Here is a 5,605-nt window from a genome sequence, read left to right as displayed (position 1 = left end):
GCAGGGCCCTTGTCTTTTTAAGATTGGGAGGCAGGAGCAGAGAGACAGACTTTCTGCAACTCCTTCCACCTCCTTCAGATCTCCAGATGCAACAGTACTCCCAAACGCTATTACTCAGCAGCTATATTTCTGATAAAAATGGAGGAGTCTCTTCCAACAAGCCTGTCTGGAAACAATCAAGAACTGCTTAGATCCCTGTTTCCACTAGAGGGCCTCATCTATTCATTCCTTCTCCTCTCCAACCCCCACCAAAAGTATGTATATACTGTGTGTGTGTGTGTGTGTGTGTGTGTGTGTGTGTGTGTGGGCATATACACAACATACATACACCACACATGCATACCCTTCCAGTCAGAGCTGTCCCTTCCCCCTCTCTTCTACCACCAGCTGTTAAGAGGAAAGATTCCAGGAACTCAAGCCCTTTTTACTGTGCCCTACTTCAATGAAGGTTAGGAGGGGCTAGCCTGGGTTGGGGCGGGGCCAGGGAGCAGGATGCCTGGGTCCCCAGTTCCTACCAGTAAGTCCTAGGCCTCTGCCTCTCTCCCTTGCACTACTAGCCTCCCCATCATCCATGCTGCCGCAAGAGCCTTAATAACTTCAGAACAGTTTCCAGGCAGGAGGAGCTGAAAGAATCTTCTCTCACCCTTTCGTTTGGCCAGGGTCTTCTACACCACCTGCCAAGGCCAGCAGGTAAAATGGGAGGGTTGGGGTAATGGAGAAAGAGTGGACACAGACCGGAGTGCACCTAAACCACCCCAGAATTAAGGGAAGGCCTTGAGTCTTGAGAGAAGGAGGTGTACTTCCATTGGGGAAAACAAGTCTGAGCCATCTGGAGTTTGGGTTTTAGGGAGAGGAGGAAACTAGAGGCAAAGGTAGGCCTCAAATACTGTTAAGCAGTGCAGAGCCCATGGGAGGAGGGAGGCGTTTGTGTGTAGGGATGTAGAGTCTGGGACTCTGGGTTTGCTACTGTGGGATCCTCTGTATATGAATTCGGTCAATGGTGGATGGAAAAGAGTTGGAAGGGAAGTCCCCGAATGGCAGCAATTGGGAGAGGGTTAGGCGTTGCCTAGGTGTGCCATTGCCTAGGTGTGCCATCATCGGTCCCGCCCCCTATCTTGGCCGCCCAGGGTTGGGATGGGGGGAGAGGCTATGAATGATTACAAGGGAAGATGGATAGAAACCGACCTGTCTCGAGGCGGGAAGATGAGAAGCACAGGCTGTGGAGAAAGTGGCGCAGACCAGAGCCCTAGAGATATTGGGGAGGTGGGAGAATCAGGCTTGGCGAACTGCAAACAGGGGCCTCGCCAGACTGGAGTTCCCGGAGTTGGGGGCGCCGGTATTGGGCGCAGGCGGGCCGGCCGGGGTCGGGGGCGGGCAGCTGTGTCGTCAGGAACGGGGCGGCCTCGCCGCGGCCGCGCCTGCCTGGTCCGTCCCCTCCAGCCCCGCTTGGGCTCCAGCTCCTGCGCCGCGCTTCGGCTCCCACCGCGCGCCCTCCGCAGGCAAGGTAGAGACCCCGCGAGCCCCCTGCACCTCCCTCCCTCCCACCCGGAGCAAGAGGGGGCGGGAACCACGCGAGGGGCCGCCGCTCGGGCAGGGGTAGGGCTGCTGGGCCGAGAAGGAGGAAGCCTGACCGCTGGAGCGGGTAGCTAGAGGGGTTTGCGCCAGGACCCGGGGGGCAGCGGGAGGATGAGCCAGAGCCCCGTAGGCGGCGTCTCCTCCAGACCTTCCTCTCCATCCCTCCTGCTCACTCGGGGGGATGATGAAGCTCAGCTCCTGGGGACTCGAGTGGAGGTAAAGTCTGTTTTGGAACCTTCACAGCACTGCATGGGTGCAGAAGGGTTCTTGTTTGACCTCCTGGTCCCCAACTTCCACACCGTCCTTTCCACACCTGTCACTGGGAAGTTTCTGAAACTACCTGGATCTAAATCCCACGTTTCACCTTTAAATGGGGGGAAATGAGGCTTACTGAGGAAGAAATGTGAGTATTGCTGGGCATCTCCTCCGCCTCCGAACGTATGAGCCCACATCCCCCAACCATGCCAACATCGTAACTTCCTCCTGTACTACACACTGACACACAGGCGCGCGCGCACGCACACACACACACAAACACACACACACACACACACACACACATACAGACACACACACACACACACCACCCCTTAATCAGGCAACACTCCCATCTGTAAGTTTTGTGGAAGCGTATAGAATTTTGAAACTTCAAACCAAATGATTCCTGGGGGGAGGAGGACTGACTAGTAGCAGGGTTTGGCAGAAAAGAATAGACCCTCCCTCAGTCCTGGGAAAGAAAAGGAAGATGCAGGCCCTGGTGTGGTTAGGGGATTCAGAAGGCCAGGTAATCAGGCCTGGGCTTGCCACTTGGGGTTCCTTGCAGGGTCAGCCTGAATGTTCTAGGGGCATAGCTCATTCTTCAGTAATGGTGAATCTATATAACTTGAAATGGGAGTGATGAATGTTGAAGTGAAAAAGGAAACTTTAAGTGTTCACACTGGCCTTGGAAATCATATGTACCTCTTGGCTACCAGCAATTTTAGTGTTTACTATTTAAAATAAGATCTAGAAAACAGAGGCGCTGAGATTTAATGGACATCTAGAGTCTGGGTGTGACCCTGAGAGAGTGCCTCTTTGACTGGGTCTCAGTTTCCTGCTCTGTAAAATGTGAGAGTTGGTATTTCCCAGCTCTGAAGATGTTCTAGGATTCTCTGCCTCCAAGTCAACTTACTTTCACACCCCAGGTTGGTAGGGCGGGCAGGGAAGCCAGGCCAGGGAAGGGAAGGGTGAATCACAAAGAGCTGGCAGGCAGGCGCAGACCGACCCCACCCTCCCAGCCCTGGCATTCGCCTAGACTAGCCCAGGTAATGGCCTCAGGGTTGGTATGGAGCAGGGAGGACAAAATTGGGTTTGTTCCAGCTCTCTAGGGTCCAGGATCCTGTAGTTCATTGTGGTTTGGCAACAGGGGCAGCCAAACTTTGGGTGAGAGAAGTCAAGAGAACAACTGAAAAGATACCAGGAGCCGTTATATCCAAGGTCCCAGCCCAGAGGTTTCCTTGGACCCTGACAGTTTAGCTTCTCACCACTTCCTCACCCTCCCAAGGCAAAGTGCAGTATCCGAATACTACATGTCTGTGCCTGAGATGACACAGCAGGGGCAAGTGCACAACTGGGCTTCACTGCTGCTGGGAGTCCTTAGAATTTATGCCTTCCTGTGTCAAAGACATCATTTTTCCTAATCTCCAGATGTGTTTCTCTGTGTACCACCTTTGTATAACTACAACAATAACAACAACAATGAGAATAGCTAACATTTTCTGGGTTCTTCCTCTGTGCCATACCGTTTGCTAAGTGTATTGCATGTATTATCTTACTTAATCTCCATGCTGTGACTGATTTCTCTATGTACCTATTTTACCAATGAGGAAACAGTTTCAGGAAGATGAAATAACTCACCCAAGAGCTAGGATTCTAATCCATGCCTGTCTAATTAAAACATCCATTCTCTTAAGCTCTACTATAAATTACATGTGATGTCTTGGGGGTGCTAAGAAGGGTCATTGTGAAAAGAGAGATATGTCCTCTCTCCTGTTCATCGTCCCTCCTTTGCTCTCTTTGTCAGTTTCTCTCTCAGATTTCATTTCCTAAAACCTTGACGCCATCTAAGAATCCCCAGGGGTAATCAGAGAGGCTAATTAAGCCATACAGGCCCAATTAGCCCTAAGACTATTATGTATTCATTAGATCTATTGGCAATAGAAGTTGGATTATAGTCATTGAAAAGAGCCAGATGGGTGGAGTCCTTTTCTCCATAATATAAGTGTCCCAGAACTTCCTTCATAATATTCCCAGGGACCCCCAGAACAAGAATGGAATACTGCATAGACAGGGACAGCAGAGATGTCCCAAGGGCAGAGGCCGCAGAGAAGATTCTTGCACCATCAGAAAGGAAATTCGTGTAGGCCCTAATTGCCTCCTTGAGCCTTACCCAACAAACCCTCATAAGTAGGCAAAGTGGAGGCAGGAGCCCTAGGTGGAGTGCCACAATAAGTGCTTCTTAGCATCATTCGTTCATTTAACAAATATCTACTTAGCACCTCCTGTATGTGTTCCAAATTGTTTCATATTCCCCTGTCAGGATGGACACTATGGAATCCCATTGAACCATATTTGGACTAATATTTCCAACGTATGGCTCCCTAACTTTACACTACTATTTGTACAACCAATATGGAGCACCTACAACATGCTGAGCACCGTTCAAGGTATTGGGGATATAGTGGTGAGCAACCCTGACAAGTTCCTGCCTGCGTGGAATTTATACTTTGGTAGGAGAAGACAAACACAAAGAGCAAATAAATTAGCAAGATAATTTCTATTTGCGATAAGTGCTATGAAGGGAACAAAGGAGAGTGCTGTGCAAAGGAGGGGGGCTACTTTAGAAGAGAATGATCAAGGAGGGTCTCTTGAAGGAGCTGACATTTCGGCTTAGGCAAAGAAGTCCGCCCTGCCAAGAAAGGGAAGGGTGCTCCAGGCAGAGAGAACAGGAAGTCTCATGGCCCTGAGCAGGGAAGAATTTGGCTGACAGAACAGAAAGGAGGGCAGTGAGATTAGAAGGCGGTGTGTGGAGGGAAGAGTGGAACAAGAGGAGGCCAGGGTCAGGCAGGGGCCCTGGCATGTGGTTCTTGGGGTTGACTCCTCCACTTACCACCTGCCTTGGGAAGTCCCAACGTCTTCAAGCTCCAGTTTCCTCATGTGTGGAATGGATCTACCAGTAATTTCTTATCTCATGGGATTTGATTATAACAGTTAGTGCAGTGATGACTACCATTTTTGTAGGCCTTCTATATGCAGGCGTTACACTGGGTACTTTTCATGCAGGATTTAACTTAATACCCACAACTATGACAGATAGGTATCATTCATCCCATTTTACAGATATAATTTGTCCAAATCACACAACAGTATCAGAGCTAAGGATGGGACCCTGATATGACTAACTCTAGTTTTGCCTGACTCCTAGCCGGTGCTGTACTATACTAATGTAAGGTAAAACTGTTATTGCTGTTATTGAATCTTCAAGCCAAGTTGCCCTCTGCGACTTGGCCCCTGGATCCGTGGCCAGCATGATCCGCGTGATGGTCCCTGGGTCCCCCAGCTGAAAGTTAGGGCTCCCTAAACACTGGTGATCTAGCAAGGTGTAAGGAAAACCCTGAATCTGAGATTCCTGCACTCAGCTCAACCCTCCTAGAACTGGGAAGCCAGACGGAGTGATGCTCAGAGATTTCTTCCCCTACCTCCTCCCGATCTCGCGCCCGCCTGGGGTACCCCTCCTTCCTCCCAATTGGAGCTCTGCAGGACGTAGGCGGGGCCGGGGCTGGGGACCCGGCCAGAGCTGGTTCTGTGTCGCGCGTCAAAAGCTCTAGAGGTCGTTGAGGGGCATGGGTGGTTCGGAAAGTGGGTGGCAGAGCCGGGCTGAGGACCGAGGCCAGAGGCAGAGCAAGATGGGGTCGTGGCCAGGGAGGCGTGCCACAGACGCTGTTAGAACCACCCGAAAGGAAGAAGGGGCGGGACTGTGGGATGGTAGATG

General features: G+C 51.1%; 1 protein-coding gene across 3 annotated transcripts in view; it reads left to right on the top strand.

The window, feature by feature from the left end:
- The first annotated feature begins 490 nt into the window (after positions 1-490).
- Positions 491-5,605, top strand: part of DGKA (diacylglycerol kinase alpha) — a 22,782-nt gene continuing 17,667 nt past the window's right edge. Inside the window, exons 1-2 of one of the 3 annotated variants that reach the window (XM_029953851.1) lie at positions 491-690; positions 4,154-4,280. The gene's annotated coding sequence lies outside the window, so the exon portion shown is untranslated. Of the gene's footprint in view, positions 691-1,406; positions 1,505-4,153; positions 4,281-5,605 lie in introns of those variants that run through there. The other 2 variants (XM_029953850.1, XM_029953852.1) reach the window with 2 other exon arrangements.

Source organism: Suricata suricatta, chromosome 10 (genome assembly GCF_006229205.1).
Source record: "Suricata suricatta isolate VVHF042 chromosome 10, meerkat_22Aug2017_6uvM2_HiC, whole genome shotgun sequence".
In the NCBI taxonomy this organism is placed as follows: Eukaryota; Metazoa; Chordata; class Mammalia; order Carnivora; family Herpestidae; genus Suricata; species Suricata suricatta.
The sequence above is the reverse complement of the archived record's forward strand: the minus strand, read 5'-3'. Positions and strand labels throughout refer to the sequence as shown.